Genomic DNA, 12,980 nt, shown 5'->3' on the forward strand with positions numbered 1-12,980 from the left:
TTCTGGTGACTCTGTGGGGAAGTCACGACAGAAATTCATCAGTAAAACAGAGGAATAGTATAGCGAGTTGTGCGTGGAAGATAGAATGGAAGAAATGATCAGCTACATGAAACGCAAAATGTGGATTCGTGCGGAGTATGCAAGGACAGGGAGGGGGGCAAGGAAAGGAGTGAAAAAGTTATAATGCATTGCCTCCAAATAGTGATGTAAGAACTAAAATAAGGAACTTTCCTTAAGCTTAGACTATAATGTATTCTTAAGCTCAGAGACACATTTTATGTGCGTGATACAGTTTAAGCATCTGCTAGCATAAATCAAGAAACTAGATTCCTAATTTTTACCACTTGCAGATGTTTAGAAAATATAGTGTAATATGTTTATTTTTCTTGGAATTTCGATTCTTTAAATCAGATAATAAGAACGACATACTGCAGCTGAAGATGATGTCGTTTAAATAACTTTGTTACTTACTGTTTAGGCTATAATAAATGAAGTTTCACAAGTGGTTGAATTTAGGCAACCCCGTACTTCAGATGAAATTTGAGTTCATTCAGTATTACCAGTCCATTCCAGCCTGTCTCTGATAATAGTGTAGTGCTGGTTTCCTTTTTAATGTATCGGTAAAGAGCAATGCAAAAGAACTGGCATAGCGTTATGAAGCAAAAATGATAAGAAACAAGTTTTGTGACTCCTACCTCTCAATGAAAACGATTTAAAAGCTTTCGTCTCCTAGGAGTGGACTTATCCTCCGCCCAGCTCCCGTCGCCCATCTACGACGAAAAGATGACCGCCTCGCCGCGAAATCGTGGCCTGAGCTTCCCGAGTCCGGGCCAACTTAATCTGTTTTTAATGGATGACTACGCGTGTTTACGAGGGGCAGTCGACCAAATCATTGCGGGCAATGAGCATTTAAATCCGCCGACAGTCACGGCGAGCGTGGTTCACGGACTAGAAGGGACAGCACGTTGAAAGAAAAATCCCCGAAAGAGGGGCGAAAACAAATTAGAGCGCTAATCTTCAGTACCATCGTTCGGTGTGAGCTAGTCACTGCGAACAATGGCCGGTTGGAGCTGCAGTTTTATCTCTGCGCGCCGCGAATCGAACCTCTGGGCACGGTCACACGGTGGGAACGTCCGCACTCTGCACTCCCCCCCCCCCCCCCCCACCCCTCTTTTTTTTCCTACCCAACAGGTGCGCTATGCACGCACTGTTCATAGATGCGCCCTTTCTACGGGGTCCGCGTTTCGTTCTCATCCAGAGCTGAAAGCAGACGCCGTCATGTCGTGTCGGTTCTCGCGAGCCCGTGATTCATTTAAACGACCTTAATGCCGCCGCCGCCGGTGCATGAGAATTCGATAATGGAGAAGGCGAATTATGCGTTGCTACTGTAAATTAACTCCTCTAATTACAGTCGTTTTCCTGCAGGTTTATCGCCGTAACTGAGCCACGACGAATATTGCCGCTAATGGAACAGCGACCGGCATCGGGTGATTACGCTCCCACACAAATAGGCCGCTTCCCCCTCCCTTGCCACCCCGCGGCACACATATACACACACTCAGTGGCAAGTTCATATCAGGCAGCAGAGGATTTGGTATCCGGACAGCTTCTCTCTGTATGTCCTGAGAGAGCTTTGCTCGCTGTAGCAGCGCACTGGTCCGCAGATATTGCCCTACATTACGCGACGGCGTTTTCACGATGTGACGTAAAATAAATAGTGGCAGTATAGCTTAACCTGTAGTGGAACATCATTTGCCGGAAGCAGCTAGTTTTTGAAGCGCTGTGTACTGCATGCTTACATTAATTGTTCTTCGTATATCTGAAAGCACCGAAACATAAATGTGCAAATACGTGTGAAACTCACGAAGTAATGAGTGCTGTCGACAGGGGATCTCAAACTGATTCCATATTCCTAAATTTTCAGATGAATTTTTGACACCATTCCTATCAAGCGAGTTCAAATCAAACTGCGTACCTCACTTGTGCGACTGGATTCGTGATTTCCTGTCAGAAAGGTCATCGTAGGTAGCAACTGACGGAAAATAATCGAGTGAAATACAAGTGATATTTGGCGTTCTTCAAGAACCAGACAATAAAAAGTGTGACGTTACACGCATCGGTACTAAAAGGAACCCGTTGCATTTCGGTTACACGATAAATCAAACAAATCTAAAGAATCATATAAATACCTTGTTTGATTACGATTACGGACAACTTAAATTGGAACGACACACAGAGAATGTTTTACGGAAGGCAAACCAAAGACTAAGTTTTATTGGCAAAACACTTAGAAGATGCATCAAGTGTACCAAAAAACGTTCCCACACTACGCTTGTCCGTCCACTACTAGAGCATTGTTACACGATATGGGATCCTTACTAGAAAGGATTGACGAAGGACATCGAAAACGTGCGAAGAAGGGCAGTCCCCTGCAGAAGTACTGTGCCATGCTGCCTCTTGAGGCGTCCATAACTGAGAAACTGCTTCTGGAGCAGGACGATGTGGACGTGCAGACCTCTCGATTACGCCTCATAAATGTTCGATACCATTCATGTCGAATGATCTGGGTGACCAAATCATTCGCTCGAACAGTCCAGAATGCACTTCAAACCAATCGCTAACAGTGACAGCACGGTGATATGGCGCATGATCAGCCATAAAAATTCCATCGTTGTTTGAAAACAAGCAGCCGAACATAACCATTCCATAGGTTCTGTTGGACCTGAGGACCCAGTAAATCCCATGTAAATACAGCCCCCACTATTATGGAATCACCACCAGCTTGCACAGTGCCTTGTTGGCAACTTCGTGGGGTATCCGCCACACTCGAACCCTACCACCAAGTGTTACCTATTGAAATTAGGACAGATCTGACCAGCCCACGGTCTTCCAGCCGTCTAGGATCCAGCCCAGGAAAGGCGCTGCTGGCGATGTCTTGCCGTTTTCAAAGGCAGCCCATTAACGCGACATTTCGCACCACTGTCCTAAATGATACGTCCGTGATATTTGTGTATGTATGTATTTGTGTATGAGTCAACGGCCTTGCCGCAGAGGATACACCGATTCCCGGGAGATCACTGAAGTTAAGCGCTGTCGGGCATGGTCGTCACTTGGATGGGTGACCGTCCAAGCCGTCATGCGCTGTTGCCATTTTTCGGGGTACACTCAGCCTCGTGATGCCAATTGAGGAGCTACTCGACCGAATAGTAGCGGCTTCGGTCAAGAATACCATCATAACGGCCGGGAGAGCGGTGTGCTGACCCCACGCCCCTCCTGTCCACATCCTCCACTGAACATAACACGGCGGTCGGAGGGTCCCGGTAGGCCACTCGTGGCCTGAAGACGGAGTGCTTTTTTTATGTATTTGTGTGTACATGTGTATATGCATATGGGTGTACATATGTTGGCCGAGCGGTTCTAGGCGCTTTAGTCCGGAACCACGCGGCTGCTACGGTCGCAGGTTAGAATCCTGCCTCGGGAATGGATGTGTGTGTTGTCCTTAGGTTAGTTAGGTTTAAGTAGTTCTAAGTCTAGGGGACTGATGACCTCAGATGTTAAGTCCCATAGTGCTTAGAGTCATTTGAGCCATTTGTACATATGTAAATGAATAAAATATTTTTGAAGACTTCTGTAAACTTATTTTAATATTTAATTTCTATTCAGCTTCGTCAGAGGCCACCAGATACCGACAATTGGTTATCCTAAGTCACGAGTAGCCTTATAGCCACGAACGCCTCAGTAAGAGGAAAGGATCCGACGACTAGGAAGCGACCGCAGCGCCATCGTTCTCAGATAGTCGCGGAACTACGGCGGTAAAGAAGAGAGCAGTTGTAGCGCTCTTGTAACAGTGGTGCCTCGATTTCTAAAGTAAGCAAACTACAACATTAGACCGATACTCACTCCGTTTCTGATCCCTAGTAGCTACCTAGCACAAACTCCAAACGCCAAAATCGCAAGCGGCCCTGCGGGGAACAATAAATCTGAAACGCCTGTCGCCGGCCGCGGCAGCGCATTCCATTTCGTAATCCCCGGCCGCCAGCTATCCGGAACCCCGATCTGGGCCCGTGGCTCGCGGCGCCTGGCTTTTGAATATTTAATAAATCTGGTGGATTTAAAACGAAACGAGGCGCGCCCGGGCCTTGGCGGCCGGAAGATTAAAAGCGCCGCCGCCATTAGTCGCACCCGCTTCTGGGCTGGAGGAGGAGGATGAGGAGTAGTTGGCACCCTCCCCCCAGCGCCAAAATTCGCCGCCACCCCCACACGCACCCCCTCTAGCGGCCACGGAGCGCTCTGCGAGCGGCACACATTAGCGGTTTTGCGCGCGTTCCCCTCGAGCGAATGAACCGGCGTGTGCCTTGACCAGGCTGGGCACTGCGCGCTACGCGCCAAAGCTGCTCGCTCTTTCTCCGATCGGAAAATCCGGTAATGGTCTCTGTAAGAACGTGGGCTGCGCGGGTATGCTTTTTTTGCGTCGACCGCATCGCGGGTTGCCATATGCGCAAGGCGCAGACGGAAGCTCGGAAGGATTCGACCGATGGTACAGCTTCACCGTTTTGATAGCGAGCCTTATTTCTTCGCGAGATGTCACTGGACGCCAAACTGGGTGACCAGAGGTCATGGGAAGTGTTGTCCCATTTGAAAATCTATCCTTGTACATGCGCAAATGTTGCGGGCAGAAGTGGCGTATGTTGCCAGGGTAGGCACCATATCGGAGCAGTCTGTTTTACACAACTCAACAGCACGTCGCCGACTTTGAACTGGGATGATAACTGGCGGAAACGCATGACTCGTAGGAGTTGTGTATTTTGCACTTCAAGCCTTCCGTAAAACTTCACACAAGTACTTCCGTAGAAATTTTGTTGTGGTTTCACCCGCTTTTAACAGAAAATAAACAGATCACAGACGACCACGCCAAACTATCAAACTACACACTTTTAAAATGAATAGAACACTTGCACCGCACGTCCAGAAACTTCAAAATTGATTTCATTCGTGGCGTATAAGCGACGTCGGCATAGAAACTACCGTGGCACATTGAAATAACTACTGCGAACAAGAGATGGCCATTCGACCAGTCGATCGCCAGCAGCCAGTGTTACCTAATGGACGTGCGGCCGTAGTGCGTCAACTTGATTGTTGTCACAAATCGTAATGGATCAACAGCTCCAAATCAATTGTTCGACACATTCGCCAGAATGTCCTGAAGAAGAGAAAAGCGTCTGCAAAATCTGATTCGCACGCCTTGACTTCTGATCAGAAACAACAGAGTCTGGACACTTGCCGCGACTTGGTTGAAATGCAAAACGCAGTCAGTTCTTTTATTTAAAAAAAAATCGTCAAGAGTGGTGAGACTTCGTGTAATCAATAAAAACCTACGATAAAACTACAAAGTGCAGAAATTCACAAGGAGAAACAATGCTGTGACGATATAAATCGACACTCAAGCCAATGTAAAGCACGAGTTGAACAACTTCCCAAAGAAGGACATTTCCGTCAGTTTCACAGCGTTTTATGAACGCTGTGTCTTATACTGAAGTGCGGAAGGGGGGGGGGAGGGGGGGGGGAGACTGTTAAGAACATCTGAAGCATTAAAACCACCATCATAACTTTTGTCTGTTGTTTATTAATCCAGTTTCGAAACTTTCCGACTGATAGGATAGTATACGATTAGATAAAGACATATGATCCCACTTGTCCCTATGTCACACCCCTGCCCCTCGCCTATAGAGTTCCAATAAAGCACACTTTTCCTCCTAGTCATTTCCCCTTGAAATGGAATTACGATTACTTTTGGTATGTCAGCGGTGATACATTTCATGTGTGCGACCTGTAACCCTCTTGTGTCTGATATCATTAGATTCATCTGTTAAAATTACTTTCGATCACCTTTCTTTATGCCTGCTGAGGTGGATCTTCTATTTAGTTCCACTTAAATGTGCTCCAGCAGTTTTAACAGGACTTGGTCTACTTGTGCGTGGATGGGTGCTGAAAGAGAGTGTTAATTGTCTTTCAAGCTGCTTGGATCATGTAAACAACTGAACTTTGAGTCTTCTTAATTCACATTTTCTCTTACAATAACACCTTCTTTGATGACACAGTCTCGTATACTAGGCCCTTTGACAGATCGTCTTAAACGCACGCATCTTGTGCAAGATCAAGACAAGAAATATATCTTAGCACTAGCCAATTCGACAGTCATTGTTCCCGGCCTTGGTTGCGGCATTGACCTACTCTCTTCATCTACATCTACATTGATACTCCGCAAGCCACCCAACGGTGTGTGGCGGAGGGCACTTTACGTGCCACTGTCATTACCTCCCTTTCCTGTTCCAGTCGCGTATGGTTCGCGGGAAGAACGACTGTCTGAAAGCCTCCGTGCGCGCTCTAATCTCTCTAATTTTACATTCGTGATCTCCTCGGGAAGTATAAGTAGGGGGAAGCAATATATTCGATACCTCATCCAGAAACGCACCCTCTCGAAACCTGGCGAGCAAGCTACACCGCGATGCAGAGCGCCTCTCTTGCAGAGTCTGCCACTTGAGTTTATTAAACATCTCCGTAACGCTATCACGGTTACCAAATAACCCAGTGACGAAACGCGCCGCTCTTCTTTGGATCTTCTCTATCTCCTCCGTCAACCCGACCTGGTACGGATCCCACACTGATGAGCAATACTCAAGTATAGGTCGAACGAGTGTTTTGTAAGCCACCTCCTTTGTTGATGGACTACATTTTCTAAGCACTCTCCCAATGAATCTCAACCTGGTACCCGCCTTACCAACAATTAGTTTTATATGATCATTCCACTTCAAATCGTTCCGTACGCATACTCCCAGATATTTTACAGAAGTAACTGCTACCAGTGTTTGTTCCGCTATCATATAATCATACAATAAAGGATCCTTCTTTCTATGTATTCGCAATACATTACATTTGTCTATGTTAAGGGTCAGTTGCCACTCCCTGCACCAAGTGCCTATCCGCTGCAGATCTTCCTGTATTTCGCTGCAATTTTCTAATGCAGCAACTTCTCTGTATACTACAGCATCATCCGCGAAAAGCCGCATGGAACTTCCGACACTATCTACTAAGTCATTTATATATATTGTGAAAAGCAATGGTCCCATAACACTCCCCTGTGGCACGCCAGAGGTTACTTTAACGTCTGTAGACGTCTCTCCATTGATAACAACATGCTGTGTTCTGTTTGCTAAAAACTCTTCAATCCAGCCACACAGCTGGTCTGATATTCCGTAGGCTCTTACTTTGTTTATCAGGCGACAGTGCGGAACTGTATCGAACGCCTTCCGGAAGTCAAGAAAAATAGCATCTACCTGGGAGCCTGTATCTAATATTTTCTGGGTCTCATGAACAAATAAGGCGAGTTGGGTCTCACACGATCGCTGTTTCCGGAATCCATGTTGATTCCTACATAGTAGATTCTGGGTTTCCAGAAATGACATGATACGCGAGCAAAAAACATGTTCTAAAATTCTACAAGAGATCGACGTAAGAGATATAGGTCTATAGTTTTGCGCATCTGCTCGACGACCCTTCTTGAAGACTGGGACTATCTGTGCTCTTTTCCAATCATTTGGAACCCTCCGTTCCTCTAGAGACTTGCGGTACACGGCTGTTAGAAGGGGGGCAAGTTCTTTCGCGTACTCTGTGTAGAATCGAATTGGTATCCCGTCAGGTCCAGTGGACTTTCCTCTATTGAGTGATTCCAGTTGCTTTTCTATTCCTTGGACACTTATTTCGATGTCAGCCATTTTTTCGTTTGAGCGAGGATTTAGAGAAGGAACTGCAGTGCGGTCTTCCTCTGTGAAACAGCTTTGGAAAAAGGTGTTTAGTATTTCAGCTTTACGCGTGTCATCCTCTGTTTCAATGCCATCATCATCCCGTAGTGTCTGGATATGCTGTTTCGAGCCACTTACTGATTTAACGTAAGACCAGAACTTCCTAGGATTTTCTGTCAAGTCGGTACATAGAATTTTACTTTCGAATTCAATGAACGCTTCACGCATAGCCCTCCTTACGCTAACTTTGACATCGTTTAGCTTCAGTTTGTCTGAGAGGTTTTGGCTGCGTTTAAACTTGGAGTGGAGCTCTCTTTGCTTTCGCAGTAGTTTCCTAACTTTGTTGTTGTACCACGGTGGGTTTTTCCCGTCCCTCACAGTTTTACTCGGCACGTACCTGTCTAAAACGCATTTTACGATTGCCTTGAACTTTTTCCATAAACACTCAACATTGTCAGTGTCGGAACAGAAATTTTCGTTTTGATCTGTTAGGTAGTCTGAAATCTGCCTTCTATTACTCTTGCTAAACAGATAAACCTTCCTCCCTTTTTTTATATTCCTATTAACTTCTATATTCAGGGATGCTGCAACGGCCTTATGATCACTGATTCCCTGTTCTGTACATACAGATTCGAAAAGTTCGGGTCTGTTTGTTATCAGTAGGTCCAAGATGTTATCTCCACGAGTCGGTTCTCTGTTTAATTGCTCGAGGTAATTTTCGGATAGTGCACTCAGTATAATGTCACTCGATGCTCTGTCCCTACCACCCGTCCTAAACATCTGAGTGTCCCAGTCTATATCTGGTAAATTGAAATCTCCACCTAAGACTATAACATGCTGAGAAAATTTATGTGAAATGTATTCCAAATTTTCTCTCAGTTGTTCTGCCACTAATGCTGCTGAGTCGGGAGGTCGGTAAAAGGAGCCAATTATTAACCTAGTTCGGTTGTTTAGTGTAACCTCAACCCATAATAATTCACAGGAACTATCCACTTCTACTTCACTACAGGATAAACTACTACTAACAGCGATGAACACTCCACCACCGGTTGCATGCAATCTATCCTTTCTAAACACCGTGTGTACCTTTGTAAAAATTTCGGCAGAATTTATCTCTGGCTTAAGCCAGCTTTCTGTACCTATAACGATTTCAGCTTCGGTGCTTTCTATCAGCGCTTGAAGTTCCGGTACTTTACCAACGCAGCTTCGACAGTTGACAATTACAATACCGATTGCTGCTTGGTCCCCGCATGTCCTGACTTTGCCCCGCACCCGTTGAGGCTGTTGCCCTTTCTGTACTTGCCCAAGGCCATCTAACCTAAAAAACCGCCCAGCCCACGCCACACAACCCCTGCTACCCGTGTAGCCGCTTGTTGCGTGTAGTGGACTCCTGACCTATCCAGCGGAACCCGAAACCCCACCACCCTATGGCGCAAGTCGAGGAATCTGCAGCCCACACGGTCGCAGAACCGTCTCAGCCTCTGATTCAGACCCTCCACTCGGCTCTGTACCAAAGGTCCGCAGTCAGTCCTGTCGACGATGCTGCAGATGGTGAGCTCTGCTTTCATCCCGCTAGCGAGACTGGCAGTCTTCACCAAATCAGATAGCCGCCGGAAGCCAGAGAGGATTTCCTCCGATCCATAGCGACACACATCATTGGTGCCGACATGAGCGACCACCTGCAGATGGGTGCACCCTGTACCCTTCATGGCATCCGGAAGGACCCTTTCCACATCTGGAATGACTCCCCCCGGTATGCACACGGAGTGCACATTGGTTTTCTTCCCCTCTCTTGCTGCCATTTCCCTAAGGGGCCCCATTACGCGCCTGACGTTGGAGCTCCCAACTACCAGTAAGCCCACCCTCTGCGACTGCCCGGATCTTGCAGACTGAGGGGCAACCTCTGGAACAGGACAAGCAGCCATGTCAGGCCGAAGATCAGTATCAGCCTGAGACAGAGCCTGAAACCGGTTCGTCAGACAAACTGGAGAGGCTTTCCGTTCAGCCCTCCGGAATGTCTTTCGCCCCCTGCCACACCTTGAAACGACCTCCCACTCTACCACAGGTGAGGGATCAGCCTCAATGCGGGCAACCACAGTCGTAGTCCGATCAGGGGATGCGTGGGACGAGCTGGCCGTCCCCGACAAACCCCCATCCCGACCCCCACAGTGATGCCCATTGGCAACAGCCTCAAGCTGTGTGACCGAAGCCAACACTGCCTGAAGCTGGGAGCGAAGGGATGCCAACTCAGCCTGCATCCGAACACAGCAGTTGCAGTTCCTATCCATGCTAAAAACTGTTTTGCTAAGAACGTCCGAACTAATCTACAGAGAGCGCAAACAAATCGACAAAATTTAAACGGTTATTAAAATACAAGATTGCCTAGTAAATGCAGTAATGCTGCTACTTGCGCACTGCTGACACTGCTCGGCGGCGGAAGGAGACTAAGCGAAATTACACTATTCAGGTACTAAAACACGATGCTACACTCTCAAATACTATAATACGCCCGAAATTTATGAATTAAACAATGCAAGAACCAAAAACACGCAAAGAAATTAAGAGTTAAACTATGTAACAAATGAGTGAGCTAGGAGTATACGACTTGCTGCTCAGCTGCTTATCCAACGGCGGCAGGGAGCACACTGACTGCGACCAACCGACACTGGCCGTTCAAAACAAAACAGTAGACAAACGACTACGCGAATTTACACTATTCAGGTACTAAAACGCGATGCTACAACTCTCAAATACTATAATACGCTCGAAATTTATGAATTAAACAATGCAAGTACCAAAAACACGCAAACATCGTGAAAGCCTGACGCCAAAGAACAAGCGGCCTCCACACACCAGCTGGAGACGCTCACTTGCCTTCTCGCATTGTAGAAGTGATGGTTTCATGCTGTTCTCCCATTTGCACATACCGTAATAATCTCTCTCACACTGGGACGTCCAGAAACTTACTTACTGCTAAACGTCACGAACATCTATCGTCGTCACGGAAGCTTGGAAGTGGAACATGCTATGCTAAAAGTGTCAAGTCGCACTTCATCCTAAAATCACTGCGTCACTACCCGTCTTTGACGCTTTCTACGTCTTGCCTTTCTTTCCCCTATCGCCTCTCTCCCCTATCCATCACCAATCACGTCTCTACGAAAGTCCTAACACATCATCACTAATGTACGCGCGCACACACACACACACACACACACACACACACACACACACACAAGTGTACTAACGATAGGCATTTTGCACAATCCACACGAAAAATAAATGAACACACAAAAGGACAGTGGTATCTGCAAAACTGGTGAATCCTCCTGCACAGTTGATATAAAGAGTACTCATGTGACGTTTAACGGTAGTGGAATAGAAACAAGGTAAATGCATCAAAGGAAAAATCGAATTCTCAAAAGATGAATCGATTGCGAAAGTGCAACTAAGTTCTTTTTCTTTTTAATTCAACCTCTAATAACGACTAGGGCAACAGAACATTAAAAAAATTGTATCAAATACTGTAAATAAGTTCTACAGGAAGTTAACTTCGAAAATCTTCGTTTAATCAAAAAAATGGCTCAAAAGGTACGAAGCACTATGGGACTTCATCTGAAGTCATCAATCCCCTAGACTTAGAATTACTTAAACCTAACTAACCTAAGGACATCACAGACATCCATGCCCGAGGCAGGATTCGAACCTGCGTCCATAGCAGCAGCGCTGTTCTGGACTGGAGTGCCTAGAAACGCTCGGCCACAGAGGCCGGCTTCGTCCAATCTATTAACAGAAAAATGTATAAAAGTGTTATGTGCTCTGCGCTGACGTAACAGAAGTCATGGAATAACGATATGCACATGTACACATGGCGGTAGTATCGCGTACACAAGACATAAACAGGCAATTCATTGGTGGAGCTGTCGTTTGTACTCAGGTTATTCATATGAAAAGGTTTCCGGCGTAATCACAGCCTCAAAACGAATATTAAAAGAATATTAACAGACATTTTAGGCATTACCTCTCACCACGGACAATGCAGTGGCCGATGACCTTCACGTAACGACCGAGAGCAGCGGCGTTTGCATAGAGTTGTCAGTGCTGAGAGACATTCAACACTACGCAGAAATCCATGTGGGACGTACGACGAACGTAAGCGGTAGGGCAATGAGGCGAAATTTGACGTTAATAGGGTGTGGCAGCAGACTTGAGTGCCTTTGATAATAGTACGGCATCACCTGCAGCGGCTCTCCTAGGCTCGTGACCATATCGGGTGGACCCTAGACGACTGGAAAACGTCTGTCTGGTCAGATAAGTCCCAATTTCGGTTGATAAGCTGTGGTAAAGTTCGACCTTGGGGCAGACCCCACGAAGCCATGGACGCAAGCTAACAATGCACTGTGCAAACTGGTAGTGGCTCCATAATGGTGTGGGTTGTGTTTAAATGGAATGGACTGGGTCCTCTGCCCCAACTTAATCGAACATTGACTGAAAATGTTTGTATTTGGCTCCTTGGAGACCATTTTCAGGCATCTGTGGACTTCATTTTCCCATGACAATGCGCCATGTCACCAGGCCTCAGTTGTTCGCGACTGGTTTGAAGAACGTTGTGGACAGTTCGAGCGAATGATTTGGCCATCCAGACCGCTCGACACGAATCCCATCGAACATTTATGGAACGTAATCGACAGGTCAGTTCGAGCACAAAATCCGGCACCAGGAACACTATCGCAATTATAAACGGCTTCACTACGCCAGGCCAAAGGAGGTCAGACACGATATTCGGAGGTATCCCATGACTTTTCTTTGTATGGTTACATAAACAAAACTGATGATCCTTTGTAAATAACAGCGACATTCGGATGGACGACTGTTCAAACCCACGTCCAGCCATTCAGATTTAGGTTTTCCGTGATTTGCCCAAATCGCTCCAGGGATGTTTCCTTTGAAAGGACACTGCCGATTTCCTTCTCATCCTTGACACATTCCGAGCTTCTCTAATGGTATCAATGTCGACAGTACCTTAAACCCAATCTTCCTTTAAATGAAAGCGAAACACTAGTGATGTGAAATTCCCTCAAATTGCACTATGCCCGCTTAAGACGAAAAACAATTGATAAATAGTAGCTACTGTTATAAATATTTCAGCCTTCGACCCAGTTATACTACTGGCCATTAAAATTG

General features: G+C 46.4%; 1 protein-coding gene across 1 annotated transcript in view; it reads left to right on the forward strand.

The window, feature by feature from the left end:
• Nucleotides 1-12,980, forward strand: part of LOC124616260 (semaphorin-1A) — a gene marked incomplete at its 5' end in the record, with an annotated part of 362,538 nt that overhangs the window by 107,292 nt on the left and 242,266 nt on the right. The gene's annotated exons all lie outside the window — the stretch shown is intronic.

The sequence above is a fragment of the Schistocerca americana genome, chromosome 5 (assembly GCF_021461395.2).
Source record: "Schistocerca americana isolate TAMUIC-IGC-003095 chromosome 5, iqSchAmer2.1, whole genome shotgun sequence".
Taxonomy (NCBI): domain Eukaryota; kingdom Metazoa; phylum Arthropoda; class Insecta; order Orthoptera; family Acrididae; genus Schistocerca; species Schistocerca americana.